This window comes from Castor canadensis, chromosome X (genome assembly GCF_047511655.1).
Source record: "Castor canadensis chromosome X, mCasCan1.hap1v2, whole genome shotgun sequence".
Taxonomy (NCBI): domain Eukaryota; kingdom Metazoa; phylum Chordata; class Mammalia; order Rodentia; family Castoridae; genus Castor; species Castor canadensis.
This window is the reverse complement of record NC_133405.1, coordinates 40471565-40496005: the sequence shown is the minus strand read 5'-3', so window position 1 is coordinate 40496005 and position 24441 is coordinate 40471565. Positions and strand designations below refer to the sequence as shown.

General features: G+C 37.1%; 1 long non-coding RNA gene across 2 annotated transcripts; it reads right to left on the bottom strand.

Annotated features, from left to right (window-relative positions):
- Positions 1-2299: 2299 nt before the first annotated feature.
- LOC141419773 (uncharacterized) lies at positions 2300-23390 on the bottom strand. 2 transcript variants are annotated; one of them, XR_012444465.1, is made up of 6 exons: positions 23279-23390; positions 6880-7008; positions 5360-5495; positions 5034-5179; positions 2564-2652; positions 2300-2475 (listed from the first exon to the last, which is right to left on the bottom strand). It is a non-coding gene; the product is annotated as an uncharacterized lncRNA (long non-coding RNA). The 2 variants fall into 2 exon arrangements; XR_012444466.1 differs by lacking the exon at positions 5034-5179 and having other exon boundaries at positions 2302-2475.
- Between the last annotated feature and the right edge of the window lie 1051 nt (positions 23391-24441).

Genomic DNA, 24441 nt, shown 5'->3' with positions numbered 1-24441 from the left:
TACTTTGTGTATCCTGGATCATTGGTTCCAGTGATGCTACCACCATCATTAAACCCACTAAATACTTTCATAATGAAACCCTAGCAACCCACAACCCTAATCCTACACTTAATTCCTCAATTTTCTTGGTCCCATAGAACTACTTAGACATACAGCCATTTTTAAAGTATAGGCCTTCCTGTTGGGCTCTGTATATGCATTGCTATGCTACAGGAAAGTGGGTGGCTCCATCTTACTGCAATGACTACTTTGAAACCAGTGATTTGTTCCATTTCCACCCTATGGGCAGGAAGCTATTTCCATCAGCCAGTCATGTTAAATCAAGTCCTGCAGCATGTATTGAAAGTGTTTTACGGAGGAATGCCACTACTGAATCAGCCATTTATGCTACATATGTAGCAGACATTAAACTTAACACCATGATGTGGAAATCTCCAACTTATCGTATATTCAATGTCACCAAGGGACCCAGTTCTTACACCGAGATTACCTTAGAGGAGGAACCCATCTATACTTATGATGATGCTATACAGACATCATTCCCTCAAATCTTCTTTTCCCCATTGATCAGACAAGAATTTGGAACTGAGAATGAACAAGGTGAGGATTATGAGTATGAGGATAGTGAGAATAAAAATGATGGAGAGGAGGAAGGAAGTGATACTTTAAGTATACCAAGTACTCCCACAACATTACCACAGGATATACTTAGAAAACCTATACCAAATTTTGCTCCCCCAGAAGGCAGGACCACTTCATATCTAGACTATCCCAATGAGCCATACGGGGACATATGCCCAGAAGTGGCTATGAATAAGAGTATCCTATGGTTCATGCAGGAAAATGATACCAGGATAGTAGTGTGTGTTGCTAACTTCCCAAATTTGCCATATTATGGAGCCTTACACTATTACCATGGCAGTTCTTATGTTAGCACACCCAAGGTGACTAACCTGTCCTTCCAACATATACCAGCATGGATGGACATACTCCCATTGGGTGTACACCATTGGAGATTCCTGATTATTTTAAATGAATTACTGCCACAACCATTCCCACCAACAGACCCTTCTTTTGCAGCTCAAATACTGATCAATTACAGAGAAAGACTACACCAGCAGGAAGAAATTAAAGGTTATACTAAATAGGAATTGGTATTACAAGACCACTATCATTGTGTCTTGGGATTTCTTACATTGGTAAACACTCTTGTGGATTTACCAAGGCCAGAAGAGATACCCAAATATGATGCACCTCTACAGATTGCTCACCCCAAATTTGGTAACAATACCACAGGAGTGGCCATAATGTCATTCCTGTGTGCACAAAATTTTTCACATCAAGACCTTTCTAATGATACTGTGCTCCACCAGGAATCTAACAGTGTATGCCTTAATGAATAAGACCCAGTTCTCAAATATACATAGAATAGGCACAATCCCAGGCAATTTAGATTGTGATATTCCAACATATATACATGAAGCTCAATATATACCTAGACAAGCCCTACCATACCAATCTAGCATAGCTGAACAACCTATCCCACTGGACTTAGTAACACCAGCTACTAAATCTATTGTGCTAAATGCCCAAAAGTTAAATTATAAACAGCTACCAGTACCTATTAGAGCCATGACAAATTGGACAAACATCACATACTATGAGATCAGTAGTTATGTGACATTTAATTACACCTTAGATGGTTTGATAACCTCTAATCAAGTTAAGAAATCTGCTTGCGCTAGACCTCTTGTTCATGTTAAACCTATATATAAAACAGCACAAGCCGACAACAATACATTATGGTGATGATCCAATGCAGGGATAAGCATGCAGGGACTAACCAAAATACACCATTTTGGTGTCCTGTATGCATTCTCCTTCCTATTACCATGGAAAGGAAGATGGCATACAGTGGACTGTGTAGCCCACAAACCTAGATGGAGAAATGATACATCCAAGGGCAATGCCAACAAAAGGAATACCAGTTTCTATGCCTGGATATGATTGTGACACAAATACCATTTAGAATCTTCATTTAAAAAATGTTGGATAAAAGACTTTTCAGATACACCATGTGTATTGTATAGAGGAGGCTGGAATGAGACACTTAAATTTTACTCCATACATTATAAACCGGAAGTTCTCTTTGTACCAAGGATATCAGAAAATACTTCTGGTATACATAGACACATCATCTGGAGAGAACCCCTGATGATTTTACCATTAACTTACACTTCTTTAAGAATATTGCCTAACCCCAGGATAAGAGAGCTTATGCTCACAATAAATCTCAATAATATGGTGCCTAAGGAAATGAAATGTAAAGGGTTAAAGCTACCTACCTTTTCATATGGCCTAAGTCCACTGAAAAGGAAGCCCTTACAGTTCTTTATGGCAGATGTCATCGCAGCTGTGGTAGCAACTGTGGTAATGACAACCTTAACAGCATCACTTTTCATAGCCCTGGATGACCTGAAACAGGTTACAAAACACCAGGCTGAGGCAATAGAAGCCCTATCAAGAGGTCTGAGTCAATTAACACAAATAGTACATCACTTACAACTAGAAATAGAGTCCATCAAGAATGCTCAGCTTCAATCTGACAAGTTGGCAATAGGAAGATTTCAGTGGCTTAAAGAACAATGAATCCTGCAGGAACATGAAATACAGTGCATTAAGGTCAACAATCCTTAGATGCCATGATGGATGAAATTAGGATATTGTTCCAAACAGATCAAGGAAGGGAAACAACGCATTTTAAAACTATATTAGATGACAGATACCATTCAAGTTGTGCAGATGGATATTGTGAACTACATCTCTTACAAACTTTCTGAGACAATGCAGTCTCAGCCCACTACACAATGACAGTCCCAAGAAAGTTAGGAGATAAATTTGTAATACCACGATCCACACTTTTAGTAGTGGATGATAAATCAGTTAATACTACATACTTTTATCCAAGAGACAGGGCAATACCTATCACACAAAACATATATATTATACCAGAATCCATGTTGCATACTGTACATGAACTAGACTTAGTAATAACACCCCTTAGAGATACAGCCACTTCCCTAGGGAACAATATATTTTTAATATGCTCAGGTGATAATCACACCATATAGTATTGGTACAGAAATATGTCAATGATTGATAATGAGGCTCAGGACAAAACCCATGATACCTTTATTGACAGAACTCAAGAAAGACCAGAAGGATGCATTATCCTAGAGAATGCATACAAAATTAATGTCACCTTCAGACATCAGCCAAATCCAATTTTCAATAGTACTACTTATTCGAGACAGGTCTGGGATAGGAGAGTAGTATCCACACAACATTATTTCTCATTTTCACAAGCAGCAGCTCCAGATGTTTTAGCAAGAGAAGAAGCAATGGCAAAGGAAGCCAATAGACAATTAGATATTATGAAGGACTTCACACATAAAAATGCAAAACAATTTGCAAACATGAATGATGCAGTCCATAAGGAATTTGAGCACATGGACAAACAATTGGCAGAAATAAAGATGGCAGTGTACTTGGCTGAGACAGATACAATGGCATTCCTCCACCATAAATATACACCCTCTCACTGCTCAGCAGGAGATGTGTTAATAAGACTGGTGAAATTTGACATTTCTTGTATCACCTCTTGGAACCCCTTTAGGTGACTAAGAGATTTATGGCATTATGCAGTGCTCATACTTATATTGGTTATAGCAATAAAACTACTTTCCCTATATTGTAGGCATTCTCAAAAGAAAAGTGCTGATTCGGCAATTTGAAAACTAATTGCCCACAACAATACACAACTTCCATGCCTTTGATTACAAATATATGAATAATGGGAGGACATGGAACCCCCAAACCCTTGGAGGAAATTATTTTAAAGAAATAACTTGGAGTTACCTCTACTACACATATGTAATGCATACAGATGCTTATTTGGTTATTAATAGGATGTTAAGATTATATACTGATGATGAGAGTAGATTTTGCAAGGCTAGATTTGCAATATATAATGGAGGGCAAAGGCAAGACACATAGAGAATTCCTAAAACACATCTTAAAACATGATCTAAACCCTCACAACACTTATGGGCACAAACGCCGCTACCAAGTGGTAGGCTCCCTCCTCATGTACTGGATAAGTTTGCACTTCTCACAACAAGTGCACACATATCCTTCAGTTTGGAGCTATATGCTCCATAATCAACCTGAAACACTCTTACAATTAGTAGAATCCAAGCATTATTCTGTTGAGCCAATCACGGATAACCCTATAGTCATCCAGCCATCTTTGGAGGATATTACTATCTGTGCAATTTTTAAACCAATCCTGATACATGCACTTAAACAATACCTTGCATTCTTTATTTGGAAATAATACTTTGACACATACAAGAATAACAAAACCATAGGGTTTAAAACCCTTTACAAAAGAAATATAGGATGGATTTTTTGTTCATATTGCAGGACTGAACATCCAGTAAGATAACGCCATAGGTGCCCAGTAGACAATACACTTAACACTTAAACCAGAAATAACTCTTATAGTCCTAGCCATAACATTTTCTATCACATACACACTCCTCATATTCTTATTCTTAATCTTGAAGCCTTTTACTATTGATAGATATAGATTTTATAAGCTTGATAAATAATGCTGAATGATTTCTTCCTTACTCTGTTCTTCTTCTATCTAGTAGGACTAACATGGGGATATTTGGCAGGCTTATATATCACAAGACATACAGGCCCATTACACTTTTTACCATCGTGCTTACAGTATATTCCATTCATTACTTGTGTAATTCCCCACACACGAAAACAAATACAAATAGTCAGGTCCATGCCACACACTCCTGTAGATACACAACTAATAATCACACAAGAGACACCATCAACTCCTTCTGGACAACGAACACCTTCAACATCTCAAGAACCAGAAGACGCCCTCCCTGACCATCAATCATATGTGATCCAGATGGACAGCCCATGGATCCAGTGGAACTAGAACCCACCTTCAATTCACCTGCAACATGTGTCATCATTTCCAACGTGGGAACCCTATGCTACTCAGCACTGGGGACCTTCATCGATGGACATGAGGCAATCTTCAGACTCAACGCTGGACCTCCACAACCCCAATCAGATGTAGGAGCAGGCACTGGTGCAAGAATCATCAACAATCAACTGAAGGCTGTGGACTTTGAGGATGACATAATGCTACAGTGCAAACCTGGACATTGGTCCAACTTGGCAAAAGACACAGCACCAGCTTGCAGACCAGGGGGTGCCATTTACACCATTCTCCCATTGACACAATGGACTGCATGGACATACTTACAAGAATGGGCTGCAGAGGAGATTCATCCACATTCATCAACAACAGGATTCTTCACCTTCTTCATTGTTTCCCACTTCTGCCCAGTGGTGACGCTTGTCCATTTCCACATGTATGCCAGACTGGGCACATGTCACTGCTAGACAAATGAATGCTATGAAGCATGCTATACAGGACACTGGCATCCCATTGGTTGGGAAAAGGCTTTTTATTGCAGCTTCCACATGGACACAAAAGGGGAATTGTTCCCTTTTGTGATGCTAATTAACTCTTCCAATTTACCATGGAACTTATCCCTGAGGCCCTATGCTGAAGACTAGGACCTCAAGGACGGGGGTGGGGGGGGTGGACTGTGGTGAACACATATAAGATTTTTATTGCATTGAAGGATTGTTGTGGTAAACATATATAAGATTGTTATTGTATTGATGGATTGTATTGTATTAAAGCATGAAAAATTGTTGAAATAAAGAAGCATTAGCTAGTGTGTGTTATGGCTTAGAAGCCAGACGGAGTGTGACAAGCTGATATGCTAATAAGCCAAACCTAAGATGGCCACTGATATGCTAATAAGCCAACCCTAAGGTGACAGTGTGGATAACAGAAGTGGTGAGGTCACCACAGGGTATATAAACTCAGGCCAGAACCCAAAGCCTTGCTCGCCTCCTTGACATTGGAGACCATGCTGTCAGGAGTCCCCCTGAGACCATGACATAGAGGCAGCTGCCACTTCTGAGCGTGCCCCTTCTCCCGACAACCACTGGGTGTTGCTGGTGAACCGTGAACTGGACCTGCACTGAAGGCAGCTGTGAGGATCCCCTGGGGCACAGCTATGCCCCACTCATTGGCTAAGAAGATGTCACACAGTGAACAAGACTTGGGGGAAGGTCTGAGTAACTCCTGGCTGGCTAGGGTAGCAGAGACAGGCATTAGGATCCATAGGAAAGTGCCATGTGAAGTTGTTTGAATAAAAACCCTGTTCTCTGAAATAAGAGTCTCCTGAGTACTGTCTCTCTGTACTCAATTGAACCAATAGGCACTCGTGACACTACTTCTCCCACTATCTTCCTACTGTCAGTGGATGACATATCAGTAAACAGAAATTACATACTTTCAGTTATTGGGCCTAAAACTGCAAAGTTATCCTGGGTGCCATCCTGTCTCTTACATCCCATATTCATTGCATGAACAAATTCTTTGATTGTACATTCAAAATGGATATAAAAACCAACCCCCTTCTGTTGCTTTCTACTACTGCTGCCCTGGTTCAAGCTAACATCATTTTCTCACCTAAATAATCATTGTACTCAGATATTAGCTTCTGCAATCTATTTTCAATATAACACTTAATGTGTTCTTATGAAAATTCAAAAGTAATCATATCGTTAATCTGCTCAGTGTCCTCCAGTGGTTTTTCTTCTTACACAATGTGAAATCCAAAGCCCTTGAAGTAATCTACAAGGTCCCACACAACAGGCTGCTACTTTGCTTCTCTGACATCTTCTATTTTTCCACTAACTTACTCAGCTCTAGTCACACTGGTTTCCTTGTTACTTCAACATGACAAGAATACATCGGTTTCATGTCCACTGTGATAGATTGCTGTTTACTCCTCTTTTGTTAGTCAGCTTTTCATTGTTGTGACAAGCTACCTGAGAAAAATAAATTAAAGGAGAAAATGCTTATTTAATCTCACAGTTTCAGAGCTTTCCATACATTGTCAGCTGGCCGCATTTCTTTGGGCCTGAGGCAGAGCAGAATATCACGGCACTAGGAGAACATGGTAGAGGAGGTTGCACACCTCATGACAGCCAGGATACAGGGAGCAACTGGGGCCAAGATATATCTTTCAATGTCATGTTCCCAACAACCTACATTCTTTAACCATGCCCAAATACTTACTAGCCCATTCAGTCATGAACTCATCAATGGATTGGCTTGTGCTTTTATGATCCAATCACTTCCTAATAGTGCCAGCAGCTGAAGCAAAGCCTTCAGTGCATGAGCATGTGGGAGACATTTCATATTCAAACCATAACATTCCACCCTTGGTCCCTAGGCCATCTCATGATACAAAATGCATTTAGTCCATCTCCAAGAGCCCCCAAAGCCTTGACATTTCCAATGTTACTCAAAAGACCAAATTCAAAGTCTCCTCCAACACTCAAAGCAAACTATTTGCTGTGAGTCCCTGTAAAATTAAAAAATGAAGTTGAGTACTTCTATACAGCTTTGGGAGAGGAATGAGGTAAACATTCTCATTTCAAAAGGGAGGAATAAGACCATAGAAAGGAAGAATGGGACCAAAATAAGACAAAAACCAAAAAGGGTAGGTGTTAAATCCTGTAGCACTATGTCCAATATCTGGGGCACATGGTAGTGGGCCCCATGTGGTTTGGACTGTCCTACTCATATGGTCTTGCTAGATGCAGCCCACATCATCTCTCACTTGGGTTGGTTCTCTCACTGCCTGTGGCTTTTATTGGTGATTTTCTACATTCTTGGCACCTTTAATTCCCTGTGGTCTCCATGACAGCTTCAACTTCATTCTCACTGCTTCATGTATCCCCCTCTAAGGGGCTGCCTTCATGAATTCTGACAGTGCCACACATTGCCTGGCTTCCCAGGCCCTCCCTTAAAATCTGGATGGAAGCCTCTATGACCCCACAATTCTTAAATTCTGCATGCTTACACACCAGTATCATGTGAATGATGCCAAAGTCTTCTACCAGCAGAAGCAGTGTATTTGTGTCCTTGAACTAAGGCTTCAGCAGCGTAAGAGTGCCTGGACAACTAATGCAGGGAATCACTTCCCTAGGCAACTTAGTTCAAGCAGGGCACCCAGGATGTCTCATCTCAAAGCAATGTCTTTCAAATGAGTTTACTCCTTTAGACCCTTGAACCTGTTATAGGTGGAGTCTGATCAATTCCTGAGATGCCCTCAAGGCATCCATTGTCCTAATGCAAAGTGTTTGGTTACTTTTTAGTGACATCCTCCTTGGCCAAAAATTTAAGCAGGCTTCTTTTCTGGCAAAATTGCAAGTTTTTCAAAACTTTCTGTTCTGCTTTAGCATCCAATTATCACTGTAAGCCTGGGTAAAAGGAGCCAACAATATTCATGCTGCCACCTTAATGCTGTGCTGCCTTGAGGTTTTTTCCACCAGGCTAATTAATCCATCACCTTTACATTTAGCTGCACACAAGTCTCAGGACATGGACAAAATGTAGACAAGTTGTTTGCTAAAATGACTTCTTGTCCAATTCCCAATGGAGTCTGCACTCCCATTTGAAACTTCCAGTCTTTACTGTCTACATTCCTACCAGCATTTTGGTCTCTGAGATCCTACCAGAATCACCCATTAAGGTCTGCTTACAAAATGTTAGGGCTTCTCCTCAAAAAAACTAAAAATAAAACTGCCATATGATCCAGCAATACCACTCCTAGGGATATACCTGAAGGAATGTAAGTCAAGATACAATAAAGGCACCCATACTCTGATGTTTTTTGCAGCACCATTCACAATAGCCAAGTTATGGAAACAACCCAGATGCCCTACAACTGATGAATTAATTAAGAAAATGTCGGATAAATATACAATGGAGCATTATTTAGTCATAAGGAAAAATGAGACCATTTTGTTTGAAGGTGAATGGATGTAATTGGAGAACATCACGTTAAGTGGAGTAAGCCAAGTTCAGAAAGGCAAAGGCCACATGTTTTCTCTCATATGTTGGAGATAGACACAATATAAATATAAGCAATATTAGGAAAAATAGGTTACACTAAGGGGAGGTTACTAACAGGAGAGGAAGGGTAAAAGAAGGAAGTTAAGAGGCATTGAATACCGGTGATGTACTTTCTATACAAAAATGAATATACAATTTTAAAACCTGTTGAAATCAACATAAGGGGACTAAGGTAGAAAGGGGGAAATAAAGGGCATGAACCAATTCAAGTTATAATACATATGTACATGGAAATGTCACAAGGAAACTTCCTACAGAGCTACTTTAAACAAAAATGGTTTTTATCAAAAATGAAGAACAAGAAGGTAAAACAGGTCTTGTCTGGGGAGTTGGTACTAATGGGAGGGAGGAGGATATAAGGAAAGGGTGTAGGAGTGTGAATATGGTAGAAATATTATGTACTCATGTATGAAACTGGAAAAAGGAGAATGATGGAGGGGATAAATTCAACTATGATATATTATAAGAACATTTGCAAATGTCACAATGTACTCCAGTACAGCAATAATATAATGAAAAGAAGAAAAAAATTCTAGGGCTTCTGTACCCTGCATCTCCAAACCTTTCCAAATTCTTCCCACAAACAAGTTCCAACAGTTTCTGAAACACATGGTCAGGTGTAGTTAAAGCAATGTCCCCACTTCTTGATACCAATTCTCCATGTAAGGCAGCATTTGAACACTGTGACAAAATACTTGAGAAAAAAGAACCTAACGAAGGAAAGGCTTATTGTGGTTTGCAGTTCCAGAGATTTCAGTCCATTGTTGGCTGTCTCTATTGCTTTGACCCTAAGGTGAGACAAAATATTAAGGCAGTAGGCACATGTGGCCAGGAAGCAGGGACAGTGAGAGGGATTGGGGACAAGAACTATTTAAAGTTACTTACTTTCTCCACCAAGCCCGACCTCTTAATAGACCATTCAGCTATGTGATTCAATCACATCTCAATAGCATCACCAGCTGGGATCCAAGCCCTCAATAAATGAGACTTTTAGGGGGATACTTCATATCTAAACCATAAAGCCCCTTCAACTACCTCACATTTTAGTTTAAATGTTATCCTTTCAGTGAGACATTTTCTGACTACCCTTTTAAAAACTACAAAATGAAAAGTCTTCTAATTCCTTTACACATGCCAACACACTCATGCATTCTATTGCCATGCCTTGCCTATTTTCCTCCATATTCCATACCACAATTTAGAATGTAAGTTCCATGATGGCAGTAATTTTTTTGCCTAATTTATTTATTGTCATGGCCTTAATGCTTAGGTCAGTGTCTGCCATCTTATAATCTCTCAATAAATATTTGTTGAACTGACGAAAGAAAAGAATCTACATAAGTCTATTTGAATCAACTGGCATTTTCTGAGATTTTCAGAAATTTTAAAACTTTTCCAGGTTTGCTATGTTTAATTAATAAAGACCTTATTTTTGATTGATTAATTATTGTACTGAAAATTGAAGCCAGGCCCTCATGCATTCTAGGAGCACATTCTACTCTTGAGCTACACCCTTAAGCCACAGCTTAATTTTTGAAAAGTTGTATAGCTTTTTTTCTAAGGCAGTCTGTAGATGAAAAGTTTACAAATCTTATAGAGAAGTACCAGAGGTGACAGAGCAAGAAAAGTGAGTGGTATAAAGTATCAACCAGCTACTCTTCCTCTTTGAGAAAATAAAGGTAAATGCACACACAACACATTTGCACACATGGAGTTTTATAGGGACAGCAAAATGAACCCTGAGGAATACATGTGTGTAGATGAGAATGTTGACATACTAATATTGGGGGGTTATAAAACTCACTGAAGGTCACATACATATATACATGGAAATATCACAATTTAGAGTTAGAACTGAGGTAGGACAAATCTCAGTTCTGCCGATTCTTATCCCAGTGCTCCATCATCCTTATCATACCACCATTATGAGGGAAAGTTTCCATTACATTGTGGTGGGGAGGGGATATTTGCACATATGCTTAATACCTTGAAGGAGAATGATCTTAACATTTGTTCTTACCACAATAGGTACAAGCTTACTTTGTCTATACAAATTGCCACCCCCCTTGGTCCTTACATGTGTGATCTTACATTTTCTCTCTCTCTCTTTCTCTCTCTCTCTCTCTCTCTCTCTCTCTCTCACACACACACACACAAATTTAATTAATGCATATAAACACATGTATGAACATAACAGTTATTCATAGAGAATTCTAGTCTAGATGGGTTTCGGTGAAAATTTAAAAAGCTACCATCCATGAATAGTTAAATCAGGAAAAGCATGGTCCCTGAAGCACATGGTTTGGCAATCAAATATAATCTTTGAGAAAGGAATAAAGATACCCCTTCTTCCTGGTGTTAGTCACCACTGCACCAAAGTACATGTGGACCATAGGCTGGATTTGAGCACCCTCTGTCCCCTATGTGTACACATGCATGCACACCACAGACCCAAGTGCCACTGAAAACACATGCCCAAAGACACATAAAGCAGCACATTTTTGATTTAGCTTATTTTTCTTCCCAAAATATCAACTTGAACACCAAATGATTAAAAATTGAGCCTTTTCATATTGGCAAAACTCCCATTTCCATTAGAGAGAATTTTAGTAGCAAGAAGAGAGCAGGGCACAAGTGAGTGACCTTATAGATGACAGCATTATTTTCAAGGGAGCCAGGGACAATAAGACATCAACATACTGAGAATGAATAAGAATAATAGACCCATTTTGTGTGGGTTAGAAGCATTGGTGTTCTTTTGATCTGAAGAAAGTAAAAGTAGTAACTGGCACTATATCTTTCCTTCTGAATTGAGGAAAAAATTGGAATGTGGATAAATTGAAGGCTTCTTGGAACAGGAGACAATCAGTATTTTAAACTTCAAAACTGTAATCATTAATGTGGAATGATGAAGGAAGGGACTGAAATATGATTTCTGTTATGTCTTGCAGGTTGCTTTTCTCAACGTGAGGAATGCCTCTGCCTTTTACATTTCCATTCTGGTGTGATCACTCTCTGAAGCTGAATGACTAAGTAAAAACAGAATGTCACTTTGAAGTTTCATTTTTCAGGCAACACCAAGTTTGATGAGGAAGAAAGGAAAAGTAGCAGAGTAAGCAAAGGACACAGACCAATATAATTTCCTACAACACCATGGTGGCTACTTAGCTTAGTGGACTAGAACACTGAAATAACAAGGTCAATTTATAAACCACGCAGCATGGCCTGCTCAGTGCAAAGCCAGTACTCTGGGTTTGGGGAACATAAAGATGACTGAAATGTAGACTTGCCAGAAAGTAAGGATGGAAGTGGTAGAACAGGACAATGGGAAGGGGGTCTGGAATGCAAAACTAAAGAGAGTGTACTCAATTGAGAAAGGTCAATGGCTTTCCACCTTGAATGGGTATCAAAATCCCTCAGGGAGCTTGTTAAATACATAATTTTCCTTGGACAGTATATGTTTTCAAATTTTCCATGTTATTGTTATTTAAGCCAGTTTTGAAAAACATTGCCATAAGCATAGAGGAACTACTGAATATTTTAAGGCAGGCAAATGGCAGAATCAGCTGTTTGCTTCTGAGACAGCTGTGGTAAGCATGTGTTTATAACATGGGGAGTAACTGGAAGGGGAGAGACTTCTAATAAGTGGGTGTAACTCTTTTGTGAGCTCATTTGTCAACCTAAGTCACAAAATGTCACCCTCATCACTGGAACTAACTTGCCAGTATGTGTTTTTGATGATCAGGGGCATTGGATGGAAAGATTAAGAATCATCAGTTCAAAAATTATTCTAATGCCTAGAAAATAATTTCAACATCAGGAAAAGAAAATTGAACATATAAAAAGGCATGTTAATTTTTCACATTTGTGTCCAATATCCCCTGACATGTGGGGTTCAAAGAATAAGAAAAAGAGAAAAGGAGCTTATTTGGAACTTTTAAAAAATTTTAATTTGTGGTACTGAGGATTGAATCCAGGGCCTCGATTATACGAGGCATGCACTCTACCACTTGAATCATGCCCCTAACTCTGTTTTTTCTTTCTTTATATTTGTTTTTTGTTTCCTTAACTTTTCCTGGACTGGCCTCAAACTCACAGTCCTCTTGCCTCACCTCCCGAGTAGCTGGGATTATTGGCATGCTCCATCATGCCTGGCCTTGCTCAGACCTTTTATCTGCTCCAGAGAAGATTCTTAAATTGTATTCTCTGTGCTCAAGGAACTATATTCCCATTCCAATCACTTGTTGAACTGCTTCCATGCTGTATTAAACCTCTGCCTACAGTTCTTCTGCGAAGTACTGAAAAACTTGGATTGTAGCCTGCCAATTAAGAGTGAGAAACGAAACAAGATTGAATACCACTTACAAAGCAATATTTAGTCAAAAGCAAAGTAAAATAAATCACAGGTAGTATAGAATGAAATGGATAGAAATGCATGCAGGCACTCCAGAGCCACGTTGTCTGCATCCATAGCCCACCTTCTTTACTTACTAGTTCTCAAAGACTAGACAAGTCTCTGTGCCGTCATCTATAACATGGAATTGCAATGGAATCTCATACGGTTGCTGTAAGCTATAAGTGAATCAGTGCATGCTTATCATAGTGCTAAGGACACTGTGTGGTATATCATAGGCTCAACATGTATTCACCATTATTATTACATGAGACACGGAGGCCCAGAAGATAAATGGAAAATATACATGATTTGATGTCAAGTGGTATTACTAGGAGATACCTTCTACAAGACTTAAGTTATAAACTAAAGTTGAAGAAGGTTGTGGAGGAAACAGTACTTTCCAAGGACCATGGAGGCATTGTGATATATTGAAAGGAGCACAATAATTGGCAATAGAAGACATGAGCTCCAATTTCAGTACTTCCTCTTAACAGTTATATTACTAACTTTTTATAAATTTTAATTTCTTGATCTACAAAATAGTAGAAATAGTATCTCCTCTGCCTAAGAATATATATGTGTGTATGTTTACATGTATTCCTATGCAAAAGAAAGTGATATATATTTGTATATATATATATATATATATACAATGTGCAGTTTGAAAAGTGTAAAATAGTATAGTATACAAATGTATACTTCATTTTAAAAGTTAATTATATGATGCTCTAGTACTTTATTTTATACAGTCCAATGATGTTAGAGAGACTGTGATCTAACATAAAGTGCAGGCTTTGGAGCAAAAAATGTCTGGCCTTCAGATTTTACCTCTAGGTAAGAGGAAGTAATTTCACTGCTAGAGAAAGTCTTGAACAAAAAGGATGTATGTGTTCTACATTTTTGCATTCTAGAGGTGTTGTAGAATGTGCATATTGTACACAGTAGAGTCTATAATAATAAAAATCCAAAAACAAGCAAAAGAAAAAGCTTGATGGAAGGGCAAAAGTACAATGTGGCTGCCATTTTCTGTGGTGGTCTTTAGATACAGAATGCAGGATGAAGTAAAAACACTGCCTTTCTGGAATGACTTGAAAGACTCACTCACCCCTTAAGAAATTTCATTGTTCTCACCTATGTATGTTTGTTTTCTTTCCTAGCTTTAAGGTCCCCTTGCATTTATCAATAGATATTTACCAAATGCTTCTATGTTCCAAGCACTATTTTATGTGTTGAGAATGTGACAGTGAACAGAATAGATAGAGGGAAGAAAGAGTTCACTATCACAGTCAAAGCTGCCAGCACAGGAATTGCAGGGTTACTGAGCACATTTTCTGGCACAAAGCAGGACCATAAATCACCAATTCATCAATGAATGATGAATGAGGTTAAAGTACTTGACTTTTATGATCATGTCCAGTTTGATAATTTGTTTTTCTCTTACTATCTTCAACTCTGTCTTCAGTGGTTTGTATCTTATGTAGACATAATTTTATTATTAAGCAAATATCAACTATGTTTTGGACAACTCTAAAGTTTGTTATATACTTGCATTATCTCATTTAACCTTCATAGAAGCACCATGAGGTATATTTTCACATCCATTTTACATATGAACATACTGAGGCTTTTAATGTGAGAGACAGCATTCAATATCTGTCTTCTCCATATGGTTGTTTCATTTAACATCATGATCTCTAGTTCCATTCATTTTCCTGCAAGCCATACAATTTAATTCTTCTTTATGACTGAATAATACTCCATTGTATATATATACCACATTTTCTTTATCCATTCATCTGTTGATGGGCACCGTGGCTGATTCTACACTTTGGCTATTGTGACTAGTGCTGCTATAAACATAGGTGTGCAGGTATCTCAATTGTATGTTGACTTATATTCAAGAAAATACAAATAAAAATGACATTGAGTTTCCTCTTCACCCCAGTCAGAATTGCTAACCTCAAGAAAACAAATTACAACAGATGCAGTGAGGATGAGAGGGAAAAATGAACCGTCACATACCGCTGATAGGAATAGAAATTAGTACAGCCACTGTGTAAATCAGTACGGAGATTCCTGAAAAAACTAAAACTAGAACTATCATGTGATCCTGGTATAGCACTCCTGGGCATATTTCAATCTTTTGACTTCTTATCTGAATTGGAATTCCGATTGCTTTGCCTTGGGAGCTGCTAGGTCACCTCTAAAGTCCAAAGGACTTTAAAGTCTAAAGTCTAAAGGACCTGTTGGAGCTACTAAGATTTTCCTTTCCTCCAAAAGTAACAACAAACCCCAGTTCCACAAAAAACAAAAAATGAAAAAGGCAGAGCAAACTGATTGGAAGATGCCACTCACTCTTTGTTTCTGCTCCTGGCTCTTTACACTGTGGTCTCAGTACACACAGTTGATAGTGGCTACCTTTGCAAGACTCCATCCCCCAGAAATTTTTACACCACAAATGGACACCATCTCTATGTTACTATCAGTTCTCAAATTTCAAAGGACAACTATACAGCAATTTCAAGAAATCCATCTTGTATCTTTCTCAGGAGGCCATCAGGTGAGGCTGTTGCTTTCATCTCAGCAAGCACCTAAACTGAGGAGAGCAATGCTCATGTTTCCTTCTTGAAAAGTATGGCCAGTCTTTAAATGGTCTTTTTGGAATATCCCCCTTACTTGGCACAGAGAAAAAAAGCCAAGAACACTATTCCCTCATTAAAACCATGCATAACTCCCTCCCCCAGTCTAACTCTTTCTCATATCTAATCCTCTCTTGAAGATTTCAGAGAAGAACAGAGAATGTTGTAAAACCTCTTAAAATGTCCTCCAGGATGGAATTTAGGCCAAAATTGGCATATAAGAGAGAGTATTTCTTTAGAAAATGAGAGTTAGTTAGTAGTGTTTGTTTCTAGCTCAATGATTTCTATCACCAAACTGGTTATACGGAAAAGAATAAGTCAATAAACAAATACTAATCGACATCTTACTGTGTATCAACCTATTTACATATCTTTATCTCTATATAGTCATATACCTCTTCTTTGTCATACTGCTAAAAATAAAATTCAACTACACGATGTATGTATGTAGGTATTTAGCTATCTCTGTGTCTGTGGGATCAAAGATTGTATTAGAATATAAGCTCATGAGGAAAGAAGCTGTGCCTGCTTTGTTTTCTCTTCTTACCCAGAACATAGCACAGTGCCTGGCACATAGCTGGCACTCTATAAATATTGTTAAATAAATTAAGGAATCAAAGAGACAACAGACTTTTGCAGACTTTTGACTCATTGAATATATAGAATGGTCATCTTCCAAAATACAGAGACAATGAGATTTTCAATGTCAGTATTGCAATATTGTCATCATTAGGGAATGATACCAAATTATGGCATTCTTGAGAGAGATAGTATGTGTATTGTCATTGTTGTTGATGTTGGTGTTTATGTTTCTCTGTCCATCTATATCTGAGTCACTATTCTAAATATTTAATTTCTATGACAATTTTCAGTACATTCTTGTTCTGAAAATCCAAGGATTTTAAAATACAAGTTGTTAGAAGAATCTGATATGATAGTATGATATGAAAGTTGATAGGATAATTTGAAATATTGGTTGATTCTGAAAAGGTTCAGAGTCAATCACAGTAAATTTGCTGGTGTTTTTTGTTGTTGTATGCATTTTTCTGATTTCAGTGTTGATGTTTGTGAAAGTCTTAGAAGGTCAATGAATGAAATGGCATTTTAATAATTAAATGGAAGACCATAAAAATAAGTTGAGGGTTGGCAGTGTGGCTCAAGTGGTAGAGTACCTGCCAAGCGAGCACAAAGGTTCTGAGTTCAAACTCCACTATCATTAATAAAAAATTTTTTGTTGACAATTGCTTTACTCATTTACTCATCATTCTATAGAAAGCCAAAACAAACAGACATTATCTAAACACTTTCTGTTAGCTAATAAACTTTACATGTCTAATAATATTTTTCAATGATTAAAATAAAAACACTAAAATTATGTAAATTTAATAGTATATAATATATAAACTCTATGAGCATGCATATAAAAAATTACAGAGCTCTAAACTATAATGAAAAGCATCAAGCTTATAATGCACTAAGTAGTGTCAGAAGGAAATTCCAATTAAAAAAAAAATTAGTCAGGCACAGTGGCTCATGCCTGTAATCCTAGCTACTCAAGAGGCAGAGATCAGGAGGATCACAGTTTGAAGCCAGGCCAGGCAAATAGTTCATGAGACCCTGTCTTGAAAAAACCCATCACAAAAAAGGGCTGGTGAACTGGCTCAAGATGTAGTCCCAGAGTTTAAACCCCAGTACCAAAAAGCAAAATTATGTGGGTAAAAAAAGTCAGATCTCAGAACAACAAGGATTTACTCCATACAACCAGAATTTGCCTTTGAGATTATTCTCCCTAGTATAATTGAAGTCTATTGATGTTTTCTGCTTAATTTTATAACATACCACAGTGAATAAAAATGAAAAGAAATTATTTAAAACCCCCAAAACTTTTCCCTTTGCCATGGTTATTTTCCTTACTAGCTACTGAACAACCTTACTGCATCTTGAATTGTCCATGTAGCAAGCTGATTTCCTCAAGGGAACAGAAGTAATGCATTGACTTATTGACTCAATAGAAGTGCCTTTAATTCTTATGACATTCAGTTGCTAAGCTATTTTATAGTTTCAGTCAGCTAAACCATGCAATGGCACATAAAATTATTTTCCCTCTTAGAAATGTTCTTGCTTTTTATCTTTATTTTTGATGTAAAGACATTAAAAAGGAAACAAACTATGATAACTAGTATTTGTAATTCTAATTCACAAGATGAATTATTTCTATCTCCTCCCATAAATTTTTTTAAAACACTGTCTTATGATATTTTAAAGGATCTCATAACATTCTATTTTATTTTTTATAGCAAATATTATAGTGTTGGTACTTATTGGTTTAACACCCCTTTTCTCATTAGGATGTAAAAAACTTAAATCATGCCTAGTTTTTAATCCCCCAAGGACCTAGGGCAGCGCTTGGTACATAATAAGTACTCAGGAAATATTTATTAAAATGAATGGTTTGCATGTACTTTAACCTACTTTTTTAAGAAACAAAAACATGAGGCCCTGATAATAGTACTTAGACAGAATACAGTACATTTCCACAAAATGGCAAAATGGCACTCTTACAGAGTTTACATTGAAATTAGCATTAAGTGCATTAGTATAAACCATGTGCTGTGTGAATGTGTAAAAACTCTATTCTGTATCTTAGAAGTATTCTAATTAGGAGGCAACAACAAGAGGTGATTACTTGTCACTTCAGAGATCATAATTGAAATTAAGCAGAAGGGATATTAGAAATATTTTCCAACTGGGAAAATGTACAGTGTTCAAAATAGGTAACTGATCATGTAGATTTGTGTAAGTCCCATGATCTAACATGGTAGAATAGGGCCATTTTGTAATATTTGAGGTCTTCAAGGCATAGAATGATGCTTTTGGCAAATTTTTAGGGGAGGAGATGTAGAGGTTCAACTTGCCTGTAACTACAAGACACTACCAATATTTATAAAAACAGCCTATCATTTACTGAATGTCAAATTGTCTTAGGACAGTACACATCTACTCAAAATAAATTCCTACATATGAAAGTATTCTATAGGAACTTATTGAAAGCACTGAACACTTATCAACCCTATATCCATTAAAAAGCAGTAATAACAGTGGGGTTTGAGATGATATAAAGAATGAAAATAATATTTCTTAAATTGTTATTTTTCAAAATATTTATACCTCTGTTTTCTCATTTGAGGCATAAAAACTATTCAATGTGTTATTATTCTCATTTTGTTGTGGAATTAAGTGATGGAACCCCCATTATTTAACAGCGAAAAATCAGATCCTGCTCCCAATGAAGTTCAGTTTTGTATTGTTTTTTTCTAAGAAGAAGTTCTGTACATCTTGGAGCCAATAGGTCACACCTGTAATCCTAGCTACTCAGGAGGCAGACATCAGGAGGATTGTGGTTCAAAGCCAGCCTGCGGAAATAGTGCAGCCCTTCACAAAAAAGAGCTGGTGGAGTGGCTCAAGGTGTAGGCCCTGAGTTCAAATCCCAGTACTGCTAAAAAAAAATATTTTGTGCAGCCAATTTAACTGAGCAGTCAAGGATCTTAAGATAGTCTGAGAGAAATATTTCATTCTTTTAGAAGTCAGGAGAGTTGACAAAGGTCAAAATATATATGCCTGAAAAATCCTAAACAACAACCACTAGTAACACTCTGTACTCCCAGGCCAGGAGTTCTTTCTGAAACTAAATAATAATTCAAATTCTCATTCTACTGAGTGCTTTACTAATTCTTCCAAAATTCAGTTCAAAAATATTTCACGGGAATGGAAATACTAGAGTAGAAGAGAAAACACTAAAGTAGAAAATAAAAGAGCAATAACAGTCTGCTAGATTGAGAGTGTGCATATAATATAATTTAAAACATTGCTAGGTTATTTTAATAAAGTATCCTATTCAAAAAGAAGATTCACTCTAAAACATTCCTACAAGCTAAGCTAATTTTATGGTAACATTATAGTGGCATAAATTTCATTAACTATTAATCAGGTCCATTTCTCTGAATATTCTGCATAAATATCCCACTACAGTGGATATGAACTTTTCTAGTGATTTCCAGCAAAGCTAAGATAATGTGCTCATTTTTTTCTAATGAACTTGTAATGTAGCCTATGAATCTGTTTGTTGATATTGCCAAACAGTAGCATTTAATTAGAAACGTGTTTAACTTCATTGTGATTGTTACAGGTACATTTTTACATTTTAAGTTCAGAATTCACTTAACTGAAATGTGCCAGTAAATCTTTCAATATATCATCATTTGAGTTAAAAGCCAAGAGGCTTGATTCAAGTTGGCAGTGAACAAACATAGTGCATACAGGCAGAAAAGCAGCTTTGTTTGAACTCAATTGGTTTCAAAATTTTAGCAAGGGACACAAAGAATGAAAGCATAGACCTTCAAATCAGAATCAATTGGGCCCAGAGGTCTGAGGCACTCTGTCAAAATAGCTTAGAAGACTGCTTCTACAGGAAAACTTTCTATAGTAAAAAGTGAGGAATAAGGTCAAACTGTGGGGAAGGAGAAAATAAGGTATAAGGAATGCAGAAAAGTGTAGAGGTAGGGGCTGAAAAAACCTCTTCACAGAGTATGCTGCCAACTCAAGACTATTCACTGCATCTGAAGGCCAAGTAGTAAGCCAAAGCATCTCTTTTTATTTGTTCTCAAGAGAAAGGGAAAGTAATATAGCTTGGAAGCTGGTAGCTAGTATGGTCAATACCCTAAAAGCATGTAACAGTTGAAGAATTCTGTTACTAAGGAGCTTGACATCATTCTGTGGGGTACCTGCTAAGTGGTGGGCATTGCACTAAGGGTGTATGCTATAAAGTATACGGTAGGAACAAGGTGAAGTAAGGGTGAAGCAAAGTAATTGGTGATATGGGGGCAGCTCTTGAGGAATGGAGAACATATGCAGGCAAGAATAGGTTATAATAAAATAGGAGAAGTATTCTAATTAAAGATGTTACAATATCGGTAGTAACAGTTATATTTCATATATATGAACTCATTTACTTCTACTAACAGCATTATGAAGTAGGTATCACTTTTGCAAACAAGGGAACCAAGACTCAAGAAGGCTAAGTAACTGATTTAAGGTATCTTATAAGAGATGGATTCCAGAGTCCTACTCAAGAAATTTGGCTTTTTTTTTTTTTTTTTTTTTTTGATAGAGGTACTAGGGTTTGAACTCAGGGCTCCACACTTTGTTAGGCAAGCACTCTACCACTTGAGGCACTTCACCAGCCCTTTCCAGGGTTTATTATTATGTGATTATGCATTGTATACACAGGATATACATTATAGACATAGGAAAAACTTCAAACATGAATTGAGATTTGATCACAGCAGAGAAAAAAAATTAGAGTACTCCAAGTGGAAAAGGCAAGGAAGGAAATGACAGGCTAAGGGAATAGCCTGTCATGATCAGGCTAGTACAATCCACACAAGTTTATTCTCCTCAAGTTGCTGAACATAGTTCACAGGGGGAGAAAGTTGTGGGATTTTCAATAGAGTGAGGCCTGTTTGTTAGAGACCTTCACCCAAAGCAGGCCAAATAAGCAGTGGGAAACAACAGAACACAGCATAGGTGATAGAAAATGGTTATACTAACAGTAGAAACAAAATCCAAGTGGTCACAGAACTTTAGCTCTACTTATAATGTTTTTTTAAATGTATTTAAAGTACTATATATATGTAAAATAACTACAAGTTATAAGAATAAAGCCACTATAACAAAAGATTTCATATAAATCTTATTTTACCTTAAATATAGCTTTTATGTAATGAGTCATTAAATATTCCATGCTATTCTTTCAAATGAATATTTGTAAAGAAAAGCAGCATCGACTAAATATGAACTCTATTTCTATATCATTGATTTATTTGTTCATTTTTTGAATAGATTAACATTTCAGCAAATGTAGTTAAACTTACAACTCCAGCTTTTGCTGGAAGGCAGACACTGGTTTGAAGGTAAATTGCTTTAATGGAAATATTCAAATACTAAAAACTGACTTTAAAAAATCTAAAGTAATGATAGATGCCAGAGTAAGATGAGAACAGAAGCTTGGTTGTTGGATCAATTTAGTTAAAGATGGTCATTGCAAAGCTGCACAGCTTTTCAAGCTAGTTCTTTCTTACTTTTGGGACAAGCTTTTGCCAAGTATCAAATAAACAAAATTGATATTTTTGTATCACTTCAAACCTCACTCCTCTCTCTTTCTTTTTTCTGATTTCTTCTTCTACCTTTCACTGCATTCTGCAAGCAGACTAAGCTTTTAATTAAATCATTCATTTAACAAACTTGCTTATCTAATATAATTCGAGCAGAAAGTTAAATGTTGCCCATAGACGAGTAAATACCTTCTATCCTCTTCTATCACATAGTTGTAGACTACTAGGAGTTCTAGACATAAAATTAAATCATCTTATGAGAGAACTTTTTTAGAAATACTGATTTAGAAGTAACAGGTGAGTCAGTTATCTGGTCCTGAGAATAGATGAGATCAGAATCCTGCAGGACCAAAATCTTTCTTGGAACAACACATGATTTAGATACTAAACTTTCCCCTTGTTTCTTATCAAAACTATGTGGACATCCATTCCATTCTTAACAGACTCATTCTTCTCAAGGTTAATTTGATAAGCAAATTGAAATCAAGTCTGATAATAGTATCATATCATATGAGATCCTTATCTTAATGAGCTAATGTTCTAATATCTGCAAGGCCTCTTTCCTCTCACCATCTTCATTTGATTTGTGAGAAAAAAGGCACTCTGATAATTGATTATGATCAGAGTTAAGCAGTTAAAATAATTCATAATCTCTTTTTTGATAACTCTTCTTTGCTCACAAAAGAGTGACTTTTATAGGGAAGCATGTTCAGATAAGAACTGACATCTCAGCTGGTGGGTCTTGTCTGGCCCAATTACATTAGGTTTTGGAATTTGAAATTTGTATAGGAAAGAGTAAATGGGTGAGTATCAGGCATTTTATTTATAATGTATGTAAAATTGGTACTCAAATGACAATACAGTGTTTATAAACAGTTGATAAAGCATTAATGAGAGAGACAGACAGAGGCAGAAAGAAGAACCAAAAGATCCCATGTTTCAGAAAGAGAGGGAATGAGAAAAAAGATACCTTATTTTTTGGCTATGTTGAAATTCCTGATGCTATTTCCCCTTAAGGCCTAGTTGCTCCTATGGCTGCACCTTCCTAGTCTGTCTGGTAGAACAGAAGAAATATTGGGTCTGGAGGAGAGAAAAGATTTAAGTGTTTAAGAAACAGTGTTTTAAGAAAACAAACCCAGGGTGTGTGCACCCTTTTCCACACACGCTCTTGCTAGCAGTATTGTGAAAGTGTGTGTCAACACAAAGGAAAGGGTTGTGAAGGAAATGATAAAAGAGTTTGTTTCAGACTGTGTCTCATCCATATCCTTAGCTAGGGAGCAAATGGAAACTTTTGAACTCACATGTAGTCCAGGCCAGGCCACCAGGATTCTACTTGATAGAGCTTTAGAGACAAATCCAGGGGTAGCAGTATACCATATTTCCTAAGTTATCCACACTGCACTACATATGCCCCAAAGGATGTGGTATAATGTCTGTAGTCTATAATGTCTATGTGAAATTCAAGATCCTAGCCAATTCCCTTTTCATTAGAGATGACCTTCTTTGTAGATAGTCTTGATCCACATTGTCCTAATAAAACTGTATTTGGAGTATTTCATACTTGAGAAACACCACAGACGAACTTGATTGCCCCAGGAAGAGATAGCAAGTAGTTAAAGAGATGCTAATCTTAGTTGAGGGAAGAAGTATGAAGGATATAAATATTGCTATCTTCAAATGCATGGATCAGATGATAGCTCCCAGTAACAAATAGGACTATATGTTTCTATGCTCAAATCTAGGGCAGAAAGAACTTTCTTCCCCAAACATATTGCACAGAAGTCTTAAATGCGTTCCAGTTGGACCACCTTTGACAAAAGTAGTAAAGTTATCCTAATGAGATAAGATCAGAGAAGCTATGTGGAGAATAAACAATTGGTGAGAGGAAACTAGTATTTGGAAATATCTCTGAGAACTACCCTTTTGGCTTTCTAACATGAATACACACTCTCCTTTTTATACACTTATTTTGATATGTGCATGAACCACACTCATATCCCTCCTCCAAGGGAAACTATTCAATATTTTGTACAATTACTGAAACCATACCACGTCCAAGTTCTTTGAGTTATATTCTTACCAAAGTTACTTCACAGTGTGGTGACATATCACAAAAATAACAATTTATCTTTA